The sequence below is a fragment of the Somniosus microcephalus genome, chromosome 11 (genome assembly GCF_052327205.1).
Source record: "Somniosus microcephalus isolate GS21.2 chromosome 11, FLI_Smic_1.0, whole genome shotgun sequence".
In the NCBI taxonomy this organism is placed as follows: Eukaryota; Metazoa; Chordata; class Chondrichthyes; order Squaliformes; family Somniosidae; genus Somniosus; species Somniosus microcephalus.
The window spans coordinates 94,101,935-94,124,619 of record NC_140997.1 but is presented as its reverse complement, the minus strand read 5'-3'; positions in this window follow the sequence as shown (position 1 = coordinate 94,124,619).

The following is a 22,685-nucleotide window of genomic DNA, read 5'->3' as shown; positions in this document are numbered from 1 at the left end:
GCCCAGTGTCCTATAATCCCACACGACCCCCAGTGTCCTATAATCCCACATGACCCCCAGTGTCCTATAATCCCACACGACCCCCAGTGTCCTATAATCCCACACGACCCCCAGTGTCCTATAATCACACACGATCCCCGGTGCCCTATAATCCCACACGACCCCCCGTGTCCTATAATCCCACACGACCCCCAAGTGTCCTATAATCCCACATGACACCCAGTGTCGTATAATCCCACATGACCCCCAGTGTCCTACAATCCCAGACGACCCCCAGTGTCCTTTAATCCCACATGGCCCCCAGTGTCCTATAATCACACACGACCCCCAGTGCCCTATAATCCCACACGATCCCCAGTGTCCTACAATCCCACACGACCCCCAGTGTCCTATAATCCCACATGACCCACAGAGTCCCATAATCCCACATCACCCCCAGTGTCCTATAATCCCACATGACCCCCTGTGTCCCATAATCCTACATGACCCCCAGTGTCCTATAATTCCACACGAGCCCCAGTGTCCTGTAATCCCACATGACCCGCTGTGTCCTATAATCCCACATGACCCCCAGTGTCCTATCATTCCACATGACCCTCAGTGTCCTATAATCCCACATCACCCCCCGTGTCCTATAATCCCACACGACACCCAGTGTCCTATAATCCCACATGACCCAAAGGTTCCTAAAATCCCACATGAACCCCAGTGTCCGAAAATCCCACATGACCCCCCATGTCCTATAATCCCACACAACCCCCAGTGCCCTATAATCCCACAGGACCCCCAGTGTCCTATAATCCCACACGATCCATATCCTATAATCCCACATGGCCCCCAGTGTCTGATAATCCCACACGACCTCCAGTGTCCTATAATCCCACACGACCCCCAGTGTCCTATAATCCCACACGATCCCCAGTGTCCTATAATCCCACACGACCCCCCATGTCCTATAATCCCACACGACCCCCAGTGTTGTATAATCCAACACGACCCTCAGTGTCCTATAATCCCACATGACCCCCAGTGTCATATAATCCCACACGACCCCCAGTGTCCTATAACCCCACATGATCCCCAGTGTCCTATAATCCCACATGACCCCCAGTGTCCTATAATCCCACACGACCCCCGGTGTCCTATAATCACACACGATCCCCAGTGCCCTATAATCCCACACGACCCCCCATGTCCTGTAATCCCACACGACCCCCAAGTGTCCTATAATCCCACATGACACCCAGTGTCGTATAATCCCACACGACCCCCAGTGTCCTATAATCCCAGACGACCCCCAGTGTCCTATAATCCCACATGACCCCCAGTGTCCTATAATCACACACGACCCCCAGTGTCCCTTAATCCCACATGACCCCCAGTGCCCTATAATCCAACACGATCCCTTTTCCTATAATCCCACACGACCCCCAGTGCCTTATAATACCACATGACCCACAGTGTCCTATAATCCCACACGACCCCCATGTCCTATAATCCCACACGACACCCAGTGTCCTATAATCCCACACGACCCCCAGTGACCTATAATTCCACACGACCCCCAGTTTCCTATAATCCCACATGATCCCCAGTGCCCGATAATCCTACCCAACCCCCAGTGTCCTATAATCCCACATCAACCCCAATGTCCTACAATCCCACACGATCCCCAGTGTCCTATAATCCCACATGATCCCCAGTGCCCTATAATCCCACACGACCCCCAGTGTCCTATGATCCCACACGATCCCCAGTGTCCTATAATCCCACACGACCCCCAGTGTCCCATAATCCCTCATGACCCCCAGTATCCTATAATCCCACATGACCCCCAGTGTCCTATAATCCCACATGACCCCCAGTGTCCTATAATCGCACACGATCCCCAGTGTCCTAAAATCCCACACGACCCCCAGTGTCCTATAATCACACACGACCTCCAGTGTCCTATAATCACACACGATCCCCAGTGTCCTATAATCCCACACGACCCCCAGTGACCTATAATCCCACATGACTCCCAGTGTCCTATAGTCCCACACGACCCCCAGTGAACTATAATTCCACACGACCCCCAGTTTCCTATAATCCAACATGATCCCCAGTGCCCTATAATCCCACCCAACCCCCAGTGTCCTATAATCCCACATAATCCCAATGTCCTACAATCCCACACTATCCCCAGTGTCCTATAATCCCACATGATCCCCAGTGCCCTATAATCCCACACGATCCCCAGTTTCCTATAATCCCACACGAACCCCAGTGTCCGATAATCCCACATGACCCCCCGTGTCCTATAATCCCACACGACCCGCAGTGCCCTATAAACCCACATGACCCCCAGTGTCCTATAATCCCACACGATCCGTGTCCTATAATCCCACATGGCCCCCAGTGTCCTATAATCCCACACGACCACCAGTGTCCTATAATCCCACATGATCCCCAGTGCCCTATAATCCCACACGATCCCCAGTTTCCTATAATCCCACACGATCCCCAGTGTCCTATAATCCCACATGACCCCCCGTGTCCTATAATCCCACATGACCCCTAGTGCCCTATAAACCCACATGACCCCAGTGTCCTATAATCCCACACGATCCGTGTCCTATAATCCCACATGGTCCCCAATGTCCTATAATCCCACACGACCCCCAGTGTCCAATAATCCCTCATGACCCCCAGTATCCTATAATCCCACATGGCCCCCAGTGTCCTATAATCCCACATGACCCCCAGTGTCCTATAATCGCACACGATCCCCAGTGTCCTAAAATCCCACACGACCCCCAGTGTCCTATAATCACACACGACCTCCAGTGTCCTATAATCACACACGATCCCCAGTGTCCTATAATCCCACACGACCCCCAGTGACCTATAAACCCACATGACCCCCAGTGTCCTCTAATCCCACACGACCCCGAGTGAACTATAATTCCACACGACCCCCAGTTTCCTATAATCCCAAATGATCCCCAGTGCCCTATAATCCCACCCAACCCCAGTGTCCTATAATCCCACATAATCCCAATGTCCTCCAATCCCACACTATCCCCAGTGTCCTATAATCCCACATGATCCCCAGTGCCCTATAATCCCACACGATCCCCAGTTTCCTATAATCCCACACGATCCCCAGTGTCCTATAATCCCTCATGACCCCCCGTGTCCTATAATCCCACACGACCCCCAGTGCCCTATAAACCCACATGACCCCAGTGTCCTATAATCCCACACGATCCGTGTCCTATAATCCCACATGGCCCCCAATGTCCTATAATCCCACACGACCCCCAGTGTCCAATAATCCCTCATGACCCCCAGTATCCTATAATCCCACATGGCCCCCAGTGTCCTATAATCCCACATGACCCCCAGTGTCCTATAATCGCACACGATCCCCAGTGTCCTAAAATCCCACACGACCCCCAGTGTCCTATAATCACACACGACCTCCAGTGTCCTATAATCACACACGATCCCCAGTGTCCTATAATCCCACACGACCCCCAGTGACCTATAAACCCACATGACCCCCAGTGTCCTCTAATCCCTCACGACCCCCAGTGAACTATAATTCCACACGACCCCCAGTTTCCTATAATCCCAAATGATCCCCAGTGCCCTATAATCCCACCCAACCCCAGTGTCCTATTATCCCACATAATCCCAATGTCCTCCAATCCCACACTATCCCCAGTGCCCTATAATCCCACATGATCCCCAGTGCCCTATAATCCCACACGATCCCCAGTTTCCTATAATCCCACACGATCCCCAGTGTCCTATAATCCCACATGACCCCCGTGTCCTATAATCCCACATGACCCCCAGTGCCCTATAAACCCACATGACCCCAGTGTCCTATAATCCCACACGATCCGTGTCCTATAATCCCACATGGCCCCCAGTGTCCTATAATCCCACACGACACCCAGTTTCCTATAATCGCAAATGACCCCCAGTGCCCTATAATCCCACCCAACCCCCAGTGTCCTATAATCCCACATAATCCCAATGTCCTACAATCCCACACTATCCCCAGTGTCCTATAATCCCACATGATCCCCAGTGCCCTATAATCCCACACGATCCCCAGTTTCCTATAATCCCACACGATCCCCAGTGTCCTATAATCCCACATGACCCATCGTGTCCGATAATCCCACACGACCCCCAGTGCCCTATAAACCCACATGACCCCCAGTGTCTGATAATCCCACATGATCCGTGTCCTATAATCCCACATGGCCCCCAGTGTCCTATAATCCCACACGACACCCAGTTTCCTATAATCGCACATGACCCCCAGTGCCCTATAAACCCACATAACCCCCAGTGTCCTATAATCCCACACGATCCGTGTCCTATAATCCCACATGACGCCCAGTGTCCTATAATCCCACACGACCCCCAGTGTCCTATAATCCCACATGACCCCCAGTGTCCTATAATCCCACACGACCCCCAGTGTCCTATAATCCCACACGACCCCCAGTGTCCTATAATCACACACGATCCCCGGTGCCCTATAATCCCACACGACCCCCCGTGTCCTATAATCCCACACGACCCCCAAGTGTCCTATAATCCCACATGACACCCAGTGTCGTATAATCCCACATGACCCCCAGTGTCCTACAATCCCAGACGACCCCCAGTGTCCTTTAATCCCACATGGCCCCCAGTGTCCTATAATCACACACGACCCCCAGTTCCCTATAATCCCACATGCTCCCCAGTGTCCTATAATCCCACACGACCCCCAGTGTCCTATAATCCCACATGACCCACAGAGTCCCATAATCCCACATCACCCCCAGTGTCCTATAATCCCACATGACCCACAGAGTCCCATAATCCCACATCACCCCCAGTGTCCTATAATCCCACATGACCCCCTGTGTCCCATAATCCTACATGACCCCCAGTGTCCTATAATTCCACACGATCCCCTGTGTCCTATAATCCCACACAACCCCCAGTGTCCCATAATCCCACATGACCCCCAGTATCCTATAATCCCACACGAGCCCCAGTGTCCTATAATCCCACATGACCTGCAGTGTCCTAAAATCCCACATGACCCCCAGTGTCCGATAATCCCACATGACCCCCAGTGTCCTATAATCGCACACGATCCCCAGTGTCCTATAATCACACACGATCCCCAGTGTCCTATAATCCCACACGACCCCCAGTGACCTATAAACCCACACGACCCCCAGTGTCCTATAATCCCACATGACTCCCAGTGTCCTATAATCCCACATGAACACCAGTGTCCTATAATCCCACATGACCCCCAGTGCCCTATAATCCCACACGACCCCCAGTGTCCTATAATCCCACACGACCGCCAGTGTCCTATAATCCCACACGACCCCCAGTGTCCTATAATCCCACACGACCCCCAGTGCCCTATAATCCCACACGACACCCAGTGTCCTATAATCCCACACAACCCCCAGTGTCCTATAATCCCACACGATCCCCAGTGTCCTATAATCCCACACAATCCCCAGTGTCCTATAATTCCACATGGCACCGTCTCCTATAATCCCAAACGACCCCCAGTGTCGTATAATTCCACACGACTCCCAGTGCTCTATAATCCCACATGACCTCCAGTGTCCTATAATACCACACGACCCCCAGTGTCCTATAATCCCACACGATCCCCCATGCGCTATAATCCCACACGATCCCCAGTGTCCGATAATCCCACACGACCCCCAGTGTCCCATAATCCCACATGACCCCCATTGTCCTATAAACCCACACGTTCCCCAGTGTCCTATAATCACACACGATCCCCAGTGTCCTATAATCCCACACGACCCCCAGTGCCCTATAAACCCACACGATCCCCAGTGTCCTATAATCCCACACGACCCCCAGTGTCCTATAATCCCACATGACCCCCAGTGTCCCATAATCCCACATGACCCCCAGTGTCCTATAATACCACACGATCGCCAGTGTCCTATAATCCCAGAGGACTCCCAGTGTCCCATAATCCCACATGATCCCAAGTTTCCTCTAATCCCACACGAGCCCCAGTGTCCTATAATCCCACATGACCCGCAGTGTCCTATAATCCCACATGACCCCGTGTCCTATCATCCCACATGACCCCCAGGGTCCGATTATCCCACAGGACCCCCAGTGTCCTATAATCCCACACGCCCCCCCAGTGCCCTATAATCCCACACGATCCCCAGTGTCCCATAATCCCACGCGGCCCCAGTGTCCTATAATTCCACACAACCCCCAGTGACCTGTAATCCCACACGACCCCCAGTGCCCTATAATCCCACACGATCCCCAGTGTCCCATAATCCCACGTGGCCCCCAGTGTCCTATAATTCCACACAACCCCCAGTGTCCCATAATCCCACATGACCCCCAGTATCCTATAATCCCACACGAGCCCCAGTGTCCTATAATCCCACATGACCTGCAGTGTCCTAAAATCCCACATGACCCCCAGTGTCCGATAATCCCACATGACCCCCAGTGTCCAATAATCGCACACGATCCCCAGTGTTCTAAAATCCCACACAAACCCCAGTGTCCTATAATCACACACGACCTCCAGTGTCCTATAATCACACACGATCCCCAGTGTCCTATAATCCCACACGACCCCCAGTGACCTATAAACCCACACGACCCCCAGTGTCCTATAATCCCACATGACTCCCAGCGTCCTATAATCCCACATGAACACCAGTGACCTATAATCCCACACGACCCCAGTGCCCTATAATCCCACACGACCCCCAGTGTCCTATAATCCCACACGACCGCCAGTGTCCTATAATCCCACACGACCCCCAGTGTCGTATAATCCCACAAGACCCCCAGTGCTCTTTAATCCCACACGACACCCAGTGTCCTATAATCCCACACAACCCCCAGTATCCTATAATCCCACACGATCCCCAGTGTCCTATAATCCCACACAATCCCCAGTGTCCTATAATCCCACATGACACCGTGTCCTATAATCCCACACGACCCCCAGTGTCGTATAATCCCACAAGACCCCCAGTGCTCTTTAATCCCACACGACACCCAGTGTCCTATAATCCCACACAACCCCCAGTATCCTATAATCCCACACGATCCCCAGTGTCCTATAATCCCACACAATCCCCAGTGTCCTATAATCCCACATGACACCGTGTCCTATAATCCCACACGACCCCCAGTGTCGTATAATCCCACACGACTCCCAGTGTTCTATAATCCCACATGACCCCCAGTGTCCTATAATACCACACGACCCGCAGTGTCCTATAATCCCACACGATCCCCCATGCCCTATAATCCCACATGATCCCCAGTGTCCTATAATCCCACACGACCCCCAGTGTCCCATAATCCCACATGACCCCCATTGTCCTATAAACCCACACGATCCCCAGTGTCCTATAATCCCACAGGACCCCCAGTGTCCTATAATCCCACATGACCCCCAGTGCCCTATAATCCAACACGATCCCCAGTGTCCTATAATCCCACACGACCCCCAGTGTCCTATAATCCCACATGACCCCCAGTGTCCCATAATCCCACATGACCCCCAGTGTCCTTTCATACCACACGATCGCCAGTGTCCTATAATCCCAGAGGACTCCCAGTGTCCCATAATCCCACATGATCCCAAGTTTCCTCTAATCCCACATGAGCCCCAGTGTCCTATAATCCCACATGACCCGCAGTGTCCTATAATCCCACATGACCCCCAGTGTCCTATCATCCCACATGACCCCCAGGGTCCGATAATCCCACAGGACCCCCAGTGCCCTATAATCCCACACGATCCCCAGTGTCCCATAATCCCACGCGGCCCCAGTGTCCTCTAATTCCACATGACCCCCAGTGTCCTATAATCCCACACGACCCCCAGTGTCATATAATTCCACACAACTCCCAGTGACCTATAATCCCACACGACCCGCAGTGTCCTATAATCCCACATGATCCCCAGTGCCCAATAATCCCAAAGAACCCCCAGTGTCCTATAATCCCACACGATCCCCAGTGTCCTATAATCCCACACGACCCCCAGTGTCCTTTAATCCCACACGATCCCCAGCGTCCTATAATCCCACACGATCCCCAGTGTCATATAATCCCACAGGACCCCCAGTGTCCCATAATCCCACATGACCGCCAGTATCCTATAATCCCACACGAGCCCCAGTGTCCTATAATCCCACATGACACGCAGTGTCCTATAATCCCACATCACCCCCAGTGTCCTATAATACCACATGACCCCCAGGGTCCGATAATCCCACAGGACCCCCAGTGTCCTATAAACCCACACGCCCCCCAGTGCCCTATAAGTCCACCTGACCCCCAGTGTCCTATAATCCCACACGACCCCCAGTGTCCTATAATTCCACACAACCCCCAATGTCCTATAATCCCACACGACCCCCAGTGTCCTATAATCCCGCACGACCCGCAGTGTCCTATAATCCCACATGATCCCCAGTGCCCTATAATCCCAAAGAACCCCCAGTGTCCGAAAAATCCCACACGATCCCCAGTGCCCTATAATCCCACACGATCCCCAGTGTCCTTTAATCTCACACGACCCCCAGTGTCCTATAATCCCACACGACCCCCAGTGTCCTATAATCCCACACGATCCCCAGTGTCCTATAATCCCACACGACCCCCAGTGTCCCATAATCCCACATGACTCCCAGTATCCTATAATCCCACACGAGCCCCAGTGTCCTATAATCCCACATGACTCCCATTGTCCGATAATCCCACATGAACAGCAGTGTCCTATAATCCCAAAGGACCCCCAGTGCCCTATAATCCCACACGACCCCCAGTGCCCTATAATCCCACACGATCCCCCATGCCCTATAATCCCACACAACCCCCAGTGTCCTATAATCCCACATGACCCCCAGTGTCCTATAATCCCACACGACCCCCAGTGTCCTATAATCCCACATGAACACCAGTGTCCTATAATCCCACATGACCCCCAGTGTCCTATAATCCCACACGATCCCAGTGTCCTATAATCCCACACGACCCCCAGCGCCCTATAATACCACATGATTCCCAGTGTCCTATAATCCCACACGACCCCCAGCGTCCTATAATCCCACACGATCCCCAGTGTCCTATAATCCCACACGACCCCCAGTGTCCCATAATCCCACATTACCCCCAGTGTCCTATAATCCCACACGATCCCCAGTGTCCTATAATCCCACATGACTCCCATTGTCCTATAATCCCACATGAACACCAGTGTCCTATAATCCCACACGACCCCCAGTGTCCTATAATCCCACACGATCCCCAGTGTCCTATAATCCCACACGATCCCCAGTGTCCTATAATCCCACACGACCCCCAGTGTCCTATAATCCCGCACAACTCCCAGTGTCCTATAATCCCACACGACCCCCAGTGTCCTATAACCCCGCACGACCCGCAGTGTCCTATAATCCCACATGATCCCCAGTGCCCTATAATCGCAAAGGACCCCCAGTGTCCTATAATCCCACACGACCCTCAGTGTCCTATAATCCCACATGAGCCCGTGTCCTATAATCCCACATGACCCCCAGTGTCCTATAATCCCACACGACCCCCAGTGTCCTATAATCACACACGATCCCCAGTGCCCTATAATCCCACACGAACCCCGTGTCCTATAATCCCACACGACCCCCAGTGTCCTAAAATCCCACATGACCCCCAGTGCCCTATAATCCCACACGATCCCCAGTGCCCTATAATCCCACACGATCCCCAGTGCCATATAACAACACATGACCCCCAGTGTCCTATAATCCAACATGACCCCCATGTCCTATAATCCCACACGACACACAGTGTCCTATAATCCCACACGACCCCCAGTGTCCTATAATCCCACATGACCCCCAGTGACCTATAATCCCACATGACCCCCAGTGTCCTATAATCCCACATGATCCCCAGTGCCCTATAATCCCATATGACCCCCAGTGTCCTATAATCCCACACGACCCCCAGTGTCCTATAATCCCACACAATCCCCAGTGTCCGATAATCCCACATGACACCGTGTCCTATAATCCCACACGACCCCCAGTGTCGTATAATCCCACACGACTCCCAGTGCTCTATATTCCCACATGACCCCCAGTGTCCTATAATACCACAAGACCCCCAGTGTCCTATAATCCCACACGATCCCCCATGCCCTATAATCCCACACGATCCCCAGTGTCCTATAATCCCACACGACCCCCAGTGTCCCATAATCCCACATGACCCCCAGTGCCCTATAATCCCACACGATCCCCAGTGTCCTATAATCCCACACGACCCCCAGTGTCCTATAATCCCACATGACCCCCAGTGTCCCATAATCCCACATGACCCCCAGTGTCCTATAATACCACACGATCGCCAGTGTCCTATAATCCCAGAGGACTCCCAGTGTCCCATAATCCCACATGATCCCAAGTTTCCTCTAATCCCACACGAGCCCCAGTGTCCTATAATCCCACATGACCCGCAGTGTCGTATAATCCCACATGACCCCCGGTGTCCTATCATCCCACATGAACCCCAGTGCCCTATAATCCCACACGATCCCCAGTGTCCCATAATCCCACGCGGCCCCCAGTGTCCTCTAATTCCACATGACCCCCAGTGTCCTATAATCCCACACGACCCCCAGTGTCCTATAATTCCACACAACCCCCAGTGACCTATAATCCCACACGACCCGCAGTGTCCTATAATCCCACATGATCCCCAGTGCCCAATAATCCCAAAGAACCCCCAGTGTCCTATAATCCCACACGATCCCCAGTGTCCTATAATCCCACACGACCCCCAGTGTCCTATAATCCCACACGACCCCCAGCGTCCTATAATCCCACACGATCCCCAGTGTCATATAATCTCACAGGACCCCCAGTGTCCCATAATCCCACATGACCGCCAGTATCCTATAATCCCACACGAGCCCCAGTGTCCTATAACCCCACATGACACGCAGTGTCCTATAATCCCACATGACCCCCAGTGTCCTATAATACCACATGACCCCCAGGGTCCGATAATCCCACAGGACCCCCAGTGTCCTATAAACCCACACGCCCCCCAGTGCCCTATAAGTCCACATGACCCCCAGTGTCCTATAATCCCACACGACCCCCAGTGTCCTATAATCCCGCACGACCCGCAGTGTCCTATAATCCCACATGATCCCCAGTGCCCTATAATCCCAAAGAACCCCCAGTGTCCTATAATCCCACACGATCCCCAGTGCCCTATAATCCCACACGATCCCCAGTGTCCTTTAATCTCACACGACCCCCAGTATCCTATAATCCCACACGACCCCCAGCGTCCTATAATCCCACACGATCCCCAGTGTCCTATAATCCCACACGACCCCCAGTGTCCCATAATCCCACATGACTCCCAGTATCCTATAATCCCACACGAGCCCCAGTGTCCTATAATCCCACGTGACTCCCATTGTCCTATAATCCCACATGAACACCAGTGTCCTATAATCCCACAGGACCCTCAGTGCCCTATAATCCCACACGACCCCCAGTGCCCTATAATCCCACACGATCCCCCATGCCCTATAATCCCACACGACCCCCAGTGTCCTATAATCCCACACGACCCCCAGTGTCCTATAATCCCACATGAATACCAGTGTCCTATAATCCCACGTGACCCCCAGTGTCCTATAATCCCACACGATCCCAGTGTCCTATAATCCCACACGACCCCCAGCGTCCTATAATACCACATGATCCCCAGTGTCCTATTATCCCACACGACCCCCAGCGTCCTATAATCCCACACGATCCCCAGTGTCCTATAATCCCACACGACCCCCAGTGTCCCATAATCCCACATTACCCCCAGTGTCCAATAATCCCACACGATCCCCAGTGTCCTATAATCCCACATGACTCCCATTGTCCTATAATCCCACATGAACACCAGTGTCCTATAATCCCACACGACCCCCAGTGTCCTATAATCCCACACGATCCCCAGTGTCCTATAATCCCACACGATCCCCAGTGTCCTATAATCCCACACAACCCCCAGTGTCCTATAATCCCGCACGACCCCCAGTGTCCTATAATCCCACACGACCCCCAGTGTCCTATAACCCCGCACGACCCGCAGTGTCCTATAATCCCACATGATCCCCAGTGCCCTATAATCCCAAAGGACCCCCAGTGTCCTATAATCCCACACGACCCTCAGTGTCCTATAATCCCACATGACCCCGTGTCCTATAATCCCACATGACCCCCAGTGTCCTATAATCCCACACGACCCCCAGTGTCCTATAATCACACACGATCCCCAGTGCCCTATAATCCCACACGAACCCCGTGTCCTATAATCCCACACGACCCCCAGTGTCCTAAAATCCCACATGACCCCCAGTGCCCTATAATCGCACACGATCCCCAGTGCCCTATAATCCCACATGATCCTCAGTGCCATATAACAACACATGACCCCCAGTGTCCTATAATCCAACATGACCCCCATGTCCTATACTCCCACACGACACACAGTGTCCTATAATCCCACACGACCCCCAGTGTCCTATAATCCCACATGACCCCCAGTGACCTATAATCCCACATGACCCCCAGTGTCCTATAATCCCACATGATCCCCAGTGCCCTATAATCCCATATGACCCCCAGTGTCCTATAATCCCACACGACCCCCAGTGCCCTATAATCCCACACGACGCCCAGTGTCCTATAATCCCACACAACCCCCAGTGTCTTATAATCCCACATGATCCCCAGTGTCCTATAACCCCACATGATCCCCAGTGTCCTATAATCCCACATGACCCCGTGTCCTATAATCCCACACGACCCCCAGTGTCCTTTAATCCCACACGACCCCCAGTGACATATAATTCCACACGACCCACAGTTTCCTATAATCCCGCATGATCCCCAGTGCCCTATAATCCCACCCAACCCCCAGTGTCCTATAATCCCACATAATCCCAATGTCCTACAATCCCACACTATCCCCAGTGTCCTTTCATCCCACATGATCCCCAGTGCCCTAAACTCCCACACGATCCCCAGTTTCCTATAATCCCACATGATCCCCAGTGTCCTATAATCCCACACGATCCCCAGTGTCCTATAATCCCACACGACAGGCAGTGCTCTATAATCCCACATGACCCCCAGTGTCTTGTAATCCCACACGACCCCCAGTGTCCTATAATCCCACACGATCCCCAGTGTCCTATAATCCCACACGACAGCCAGTGCTCTATAATGCCACATGACCCCCAGTGTCCTATAATCCCACATGATCCCCATGCCCTATAATCCCACACGATCCCCTGTGCCCTATAATCCCACATGACCCCCAGTGTCCTATAATCCCACATGACCCCCAGTGTCCTATAATCCCACATGACCCCCAGTGTCCTATAATCACACACAATGCGTGGTTAGCACTGTTGCCTCACAGCGCCAGTGACCCGGGTTCGAATCCGGCCTCGGGTGACTGTCTGTGTGGAGTTTGCACATTCTCCCCGTGTTTGCGTGGGTTTTCTCCGGGTGCTCCGGTTTCCTCCCACAGTCCAAAGATGTGCGGGTTAGGATGATTGGCTATGATAAATTGACCCTTAGAGTTAGGGGGATTAAATACGTGGAGTTACGGGGATAGGGTGGGATATGTGTTGGTGTAGGGGTTACAGGAATCGGGTGGGATATGTGTCGGTGCAGGCTCGATGGGCCGAAATGGCCTCTATCTGCACTGTGGGGTTTCTGTGATTCTGTGATTCTGTGATGACCCCCAGGGTCCTATAATCCCACAGGACCCCCAGTGTCCTATAATCACACACAATGCGTGTCCTATAATCCCACACGCCCCCCAGTGCCTTATAATCCCACACGATCCCCAGTGTCCCATAAACCCACGCGGCCCCCAGTGTCCTATAATTCCACATGACCCCCAGTGTCTGATAATCCCACACGACCCCCAGTGTCCTATAATTCCACACAACCCCCAGTGTCCTATAATCCCGCACGACCCCCAGTGTCCTATAATCCCACACGACCCCCAGTGTCCTATAATCCCGCACGACCCGCAGTGTCCTATAATCCCACATGATCCCCAGTGCCCTATAATCCCAAAGGACCCCCAGTGTCCTATAATCCCACACGACCCTCAGTGTCCTATAATCCCACATGACCCCGTGTCCTATAATCCCACATGACCCCCAGTGTCCTATAATCCCACACGACCCCCAGTGTACTATAATCACACACGATCCCCAGTGCCCTATAATCCCACACGAACCCCGTGTCCTATAATCCCACACGACCCCCAGTGTCCTAAAATCCCACATGACCCCCAGTGCCCTATAATCCCACACGATCCCCAGTGCCCTATAATCCCACACGATCCCCAGTGCCATATAACAACACATGACCCCCAGTGTCCTATAATCCAACATGACCCCCATGTCCTATAATCCCACACGACACACAGTGTCCTATAATCCCACACGACCCCCAGTGTCCTATAATCCCACATGACCCCCAGTGACCTATAATCCCACATGACCCCCAGTGTCCTATAATCCCACATGATCCCCAGTGCCCTATAATCCCATATGACCCCCAGTGTCCTATAATCCCACACGACCCCCAGTGCCCTATAATCCCACACGACGCCCAGTGTCCTATAATCCCACACAACCCCCAGTGTCCTATAATCCCACATGATCCCCAGTGTCCTATAACCCCACATGATTCCCAGTGTCCTATAATCCCACATGACCCTGTGTCCTATAATCCCACACGACCCCCAGTGTCCTATAATCCCACACGACCCCCAGTGACCTATAATTCCACACGACCCCCAGTTTCCTATAATCCCACATGATCCCCAGTGCCCTATAATCCCACCCAACCCCCAGTGTCCTATAATCCCACATAATCCCAATGTCCTATAATCCCACATGATCCCCAGTGCCCTATAATCCCACATGATCCCCAGTTTCCTATAATCCCACACGATCCCCAGTGTCCTATAATCCCACATGACCCCCCGTGTCCTATAATCCCACACGACCCCCAGTGCCCTATAAACCCACATGACCCCCAGTGTCCTATAATCCCACACGATCCGTGTCCTATAATCCCACATGGCCCCCAGTGTCCTATAATCCCACACGACACCCAGTTTCCTATAATCGCACATGACACCCAGTGCCCTATAAACCCACATAACCCCCAGTGTCCTATAGTCCCACACGATCCGTGTCCTATAATCCCACATGACCCCCAGTGTCCTATAATCCCACACGACCCCCCAGTGACCTATAATCCCACATGACCCCCAGTGTCCTATGATCCCACACGACCCCCAGTGTCCTATAATCCCACATGACCCCCAGTGTCCTATTATCCCACACGACCCGCAGTGTCCTATAATCCCACACAACCCCCGGTGTCCTATAATCACACACGATCCCCAGTGCCCTATAATCCCACACGACCCCCCGTGTCCTATAATCCCACACGACCCCCAAGTGTCCTACAATCCCACATGACACCCAGTGTCGTATAATCCCACACGACCCCCAGTGTCCTATAATCCCAGACGACCCCCAGTGTCCTTTAATCCCACAAGACCCCCAGTGTCCTATAATCACACACGACCCCCAGTGTCCTTTAATCCCACACGATCACCAGTGTCCTATAATCCCACACCACCCCCAGTGTCCCATAATCCCACATGACCCCCAGTGCCCTATAATCCAACACGATCCCTTTTCCTATAATCCCACACGACCCCCAGTGCCCTATAATACCACACGACCCCCATGTCCTATAATCCCACACAACCCCCAGTGACCTATAATTCCACACGACGCCCAGTTTCCTATAATCCCACATGATCCCCAGTGCCCTATATTCCCACACGATCCCCAGTGTCCTATAATCCCACACGACCCCCAGTGTCCTATAATCCCACACGACCCCCAGTGTCCTATAATCCCACACGATCCCCAGTGTCCTATAATCCCACACGAACCCAGTGTCCCATAATCCCACATGACCCCCAGTATCCTATAATCCCACACGAGCCCCAGTGTCCTATAATCCCACATGACCTGCAGTGTCCTATAATCCCACATGACCCCCAGTGTCCGATAATCCCACATAAGAACATAAGAACATAAGAAATAGGAGCAGGAGTAGGCCAATCGGCCCCTCGAGCCTGCTCCACCATTCAATAAGATCATGGCTGATCTGATCCTAACCTCAAATCTTCTATCACTCTGCATCCACCCGAACCCATGTGATCTCCCGGGAGAGGCGAAAAACCAGATAAAGACCCAATGGCCAATTTGGGAGAAAAAAATCTGGGAAATTCCTCTCCGACCCATCTAGGCGATCGAAATTCTTCCAGGAGATCACTCTGTCCCTATATTTTCTACAGTACTTACCTTCTGTAAAGGCGATCTCCACCCCAGTCAGGAACAGGAATAAAACCATCTCCTGAAATCTAACAGAATTAGAACACAGTAGGAGCAGAACAAGGCTACACGGCCCCTGGGCCCGCTCCACTACCCACAGGGCCATGACCATTCCGAACCCAGACTCATGTCCAATTTCCTGCCCGCTCCCCGTAACCCTTTATTCCCTTTACTTCTAGGAAACTATCTATTTCTGTTTTAAATTTATTTAATGATGTAGCTTCCACAGCTTTCTGGGGCAGCAAATTCCACAAACCTACCACCCTCTGAGTGAAGAAGTTTCTCCTCATCTCAGTTTTGAATGAGCAACCCCTTATTTTAAGATTATGCCCCCTAGTTCTAGTTTCACCCATCATTGGGAACATCCTCACCGCATCCACCCGATCAAGCCCCTTCACAATCTTATATGTTTCAATAAGATCGCCTCTCATTCTTCTGAACTCCAATGAGTAGAGTCCCAATCTACTCAACCTCTCCTCATATGACCACCCCCTCATCCCCGGGATTAACCGAGTGAACCTTCTTTGTACTGACTCGAGAGCAAGTATGTCTTTTCTTAAGTATGGACACCAAAACTGTATGCAGTATTCCAGGTGCGGCCTCACCAATACCTTGTACAACTGCAGCAATACCTCCCTGTTTTTATATTCCAACCCCCTAGCAATAAAAGCCAACATTCCATTGGCCTTCTTAATCACTTGCTGCACCTGCATACTAACTTTTTGAGTTTCGTGCACCAGGACCCCCAGATCCCTTTGTACTACAGTACTTTCCAGTTTCTTGCCATTAAGATAATAACTTGCTCTATGATTTTTCCTGCCAAAGTGCATAACCTCACACTTTCCAGTATTGTATTCCATCTGCCAAATCTCTGCCCACTTACTTAGCCTGTCTATGTCCCTTTGCAGGTTTTTTATGTCCTCCTCACTCACTACTTTCCGTCCCATCTTTGTATCATCTGCAAACTTTGATATGTTACACTCGGTCCCCTCCTCCAAATCATTAATATAGATTGTAAAGAGTTGGGGACCCAGCACTGACCCCTGCGGAACACCACTAGTTACTGGTTGCCAATCTGAGAACGAACCATTTATCCCAACTCTCTGCTTTCTGTTAGAGAGCCAATCCTCCACCCACGCCAGAATATTGCCCCCAATCCCGTGATTTTTTATCTTGAGCAATAATCTTTTGTGTGGCACCTTGTCAAATGCCTTTTGGAAGTCTAAATACACTACGTCCACTGGTTCCCCTTTATCCACCCTGTATGTTACTTCCTCAAAAAACTCAAGCAAATTTGTTAAACATGACTTCCCCTTCATGAAACCATGCTGAGTTTGCCCTATTAAATTATGTTTATCCAAATGTCCCGTTACTGTCTCCTTAATAATGGACTCTAACATTTTACCAACCACAGATGTTAGGCTAACAGGTCTATAGTTTCCAGCCTTCTGCCTACTACCCTTTTTAAATAAGGGTGTTACATTAGCAGTTTTCCAATCTGCCGGGACCTTTGCTGAGTCCAGTGAGTTTTGGAAAATTATTACCAATGCATCCACAATCCCTACCGCGACTTCCTTCAAGACCCTGGGATGCAAGCCATCAGGTCCAGGGGATTTATCCGCCTTGAGTCCCATTATTTTACCAAGTACCACTTCCTTAGTGATTTTAATCGTATTTAGTTCCTCCCCCCCGAGAGCCCCCTGTTTGTCCAGTGTTGGGATATTCTTAGTGTCCTCTACTGTAAAGACTGATACAAAATAATTGTTCAGTGTTTTTGCCATCTCCATGTTTCCCACCATTAATTTCCCGGTCTCATCCTCTAAGGGACCAACATTTACTTTAGCCACCCTTTTTCTTTTTATATAACTATAGAACATGACCCCCAGTGTCCTATAATCGCACACGATCCCCAGTGTTCTAAAATCCCACACGACCCCCAGTGTCCTATAATCACACACGACCCCCAGTGTCCTATAATCCCACACGACCCCCAGTGACCTATAAACCCACACGACCCCCAGTGTCCTATAATCCCACATGATTCCCAGTGTCCTATAATCCCACATGAACACCAGTGTCCTATAATCCCACATGACCCCCAGTGTCCTATAATCCCACATGACTCCCAGTGTCCTATAATCCCACATGAACACCAGTGTTCTATAATCCCACACGACCCCCAGTGTCCTATAATCCCACACGACCCCCAGTGTCCTATAATCCCACATGACCCCCAGTGTCCTATAATCCCACATGACCCCCAGTGTCCTATAATCCCACATGACCCCCAGTGTCCTATAATCCCACACGACCCCCAGTGTCCTATAATCCCACACGACCCCCAGTGTCCTATAATCCCACAGGATCGCCAGTGTCCTATAATCCCACATGACTCCCAGTGTGCTATAATCCCACATGAACACCAGTGTCCTATAATCCCACATGACCCCCAGTGTCCTATAATCCCACACGACCCCCAGTGTCCTATAATCCCACACGACCCCCAGTGTCCTATAATCCCACATGATCGCCAGTGTCCTATAATCGCACACGACACCCAGTGTCCTATAATCCCACACAAACCCCAGTGTCCTATAATCCCACACGATCCCAGTGCCCTATACTCCCACACGACACCGAGTGTCCTATAATCCCACACGACTCCCAGTGGCCTATAATCCCACAGGACCTCCAGTGTCGTATAATCCCACACGACTCCCAGTGTCCTATAATAACACACGACCCCCAGTGTCCTATAATCCCACATGACCCCCAGTGTCCTATAATAACACACGACCCCCAGTGTCCTATAATCCCACACGATCCCCCATGCCCTATAATCCCACATGACCCCCAGTGTCCTTTAATCCCACACGACCCCCAGTGTCCTATAATCACACACGACCCCCAATGTCCTATAATCCCACATGACCCCCAGTGCCCTATAATCCCACACGATCCCCAGTGTCCTATAATCCCACACGACCCCCAGTGTCCTATAATCCCACATGACCCCCAGTGTCCCCTAATCCCACATGACCCCCAGTGTCCTATAATACCACACGATCGCCAGTGTCCTACAATCCCAGAGGACTCCCAGTGTCCCATAATCCCACATGATCCCAAGTTTCCTATAATCTCACACGAGCCCCAGTGCCCTATAATCCCACATGACCCGCAGTGTCCAATAATCCCACATGACCCCCAGTGTCCTATCATCCCACATGACCCCCAGGGTCCGATAATCCCACAGGACCCCCAGTGTCCTATAATCCCACATGCCCCCCCAGTGCCCTATAATCCCACACGATCCCCAGTGCCCTATAATCCTGCACAACCCCAGTGTCCTATAATCCTGCACAACCCCAGTGTCCTATAATCCCACACGACCCGCAGTATCCTATAATCCCACATGATCCCCAGTGCCGTATAATCCCAAAGAACCCCCAGTGTCCTATAATCCCACACGATCCCCAGTGCCCTATAATCCCACACGATCCCCAGTGTCCTATAATCCCACAGGACCCCCAGTGTCCCATAATCCCACATGACCCCCAGTATCCTATAATCCCACACGAGCCCCAGTGTCCTATAATCCCACATGACCCGCAGTGTCCTATAATCCCACATGACCCCCAGTGTCCTATAATACCACACGATCGCCAGTGTCCTATAATCCCAGCGGACTCCCAGTGTCCGATAATCCCACATGACCCCCAGTGTCCTATAATCCCACACAACCCCTAGTGCCCTATAATCCCACAGGATCCCCAGTGTCCCATAATTCCACGTGACCCCCAGTGTCCTATAATTCCACGTGACCCCCAGTGTCCTATAATCCCACATGACCCCCAGTGTCCTTTAATCCCACATGACACCCAGTGTCCTATAATCCCACATGACGCCCAGTGTCCTATAATCCCACACGATCTCAGTGCTCTATAATCCCACACGACCCCCAGTGTCCTATAATCCCACACGACCCCAAGTGTCCTTTAATCCCACACGACCCCCAGTGTCCTTTAATCCCACATGATCCCCAGTGTCCTATAACCCCACATGATCCCCAGTGTCCTATAATCCCACATGACCCCGTGTCCTATAATCCCACACGACCCCCAGTGTCCTATAATCCCACACGATCCCCAGTGTCCTATAATCCCACACGAACCCCAGTGTTCTAAAATCCCACACGACCCCCAGTGTCCTATAATCACACACGACCCCCAGTGTCCTATAATCCCACACGACCCCCAGTGACCTATAAACCCACACGACCCCCAGTATCCTATAATCCCACATGATTCCCAGTGTCCTATAATCCCACATGAACACCAGTGTCCTATAATCCCACATGACCCCCAGTGTCCTATAATCCCACATGACTCCCAGTGTCCTATAATCCCACATGAACACCAGTGTTCTATAATCCCACACGACCCCCAGTGTCCTATAATCCCACACGACCCCCAGTGTCCTATAATCCCACATGACCCCCAGTGTCCTATAATCGCACACGATCCCCAGTGTCCTATAATCCCACATGACCCCCAGTGTCCTATAATCCCACACGACCCCCAGTGTCCTATAATCCCACACGACCCCCAGTGTCCTATAATCCCACAGGATCGCCAGTGTCCTATAATCCCACATGACTCCCAGTGTGCTATAATCCCACATGAACACCAGTGTCCTATAATCCCACATGACCCCCAGTGTCCTATAATCCCACACGACCCCCAGTGTCCTATAATCCCACACGACCCCCAGTGTCCTATAATCCCACACGACCCCCAGTGTCCTATAATCCCACATGATCGCCAGTGTCCTATAATCGCACACGACACCCAGTGTCCTATAATCCCACACAAACCCCAGTGTCCTATAATCCCACACGATCCCAGTGCCCTATACTCCCACACGACACCGAGTGTCCTATAATCCCACACGACTCCCAGTGGCCTATAATCCCACAGGACCTCCAGTGTCGTATAATCCCACACGACTCCCAGTGTCCTATAATAACACACGACCCCCAGTGTCCTATAATCCCACATGACCCCCAGTGTCCTATAATAACACACGACCCCCAGTGTCCTATAATCCCACACGATCCCCCATGCCCTATAATCCCACATGACCCCCAGTGTCCTTTAATCCCACACGACCCCCAGTGTCCTATAATCACACACGACCCCCAATGTCCTATAATCCCACATGACCCCCAGTGCCCTATAATCCCACACGATCCCCAGTGTCCTATAATCCCACACGACCCCCAGTGTCCTATAATCCCACATGACCCCCAGTGTCCCATAATCCCACATGACCCCCAGTGTCCTATAATACCACACGATCGCCAGTGTCCTATAATCCCAGAGGACTCCCAGTGTCCCATAATCCCACATGATCCCAAGTTTCCTATAATCTCACACGAGCCCCAGTGCCCTATAATCCCACATGACCCGCAGTGTCCAATAATCCCACATGACCCCCAGTGTCCTATCATCCCACATGACCCCCAGGGTCCGATAATCCCACAGGACCCCCAGTGTCCTATAATCCCAAATGCCCCCCCCAGTGCCCTATAATCCCACACGATCCCCAGTGCCCTATAATTCCACACAACCCCCAGTGTCCTATAATCCTGCACAACCCCAGTGTCCTATAATCCCACACGACCCGCAGTATCCTATAATCCCACATGATCCCCAGTGCCCTATAATCCCAAAGAACCCCCAGTGTCCTATAATCCCACACGATCCCCAGTGCCCTATAATCCCACACGATCCCCAGTGTCCTATAATCCCACAGGACCCCCAGTGTCCCATAATCCCACATGACCCCCAGTATCCTATAATCCCACACGAGCCCCAGTGTCCTATAATCCCACATGACCCGCAGTGTCCTATAATCCCACATGACCCCCAGTGTCCTATAATACCACACGATCGCCAGTGTCCTATAATCCCAGAGGACTCCCAGTGTCCGATAATCCCACATGACCCCCAGTGTCCTATAATCCCACACGACCCCTAGTGCCCTATAATCCCACAGGATCCCCAGTGTCCCATAATTCCACATGACCCCCAGTGTCCTATAATTCCACGTG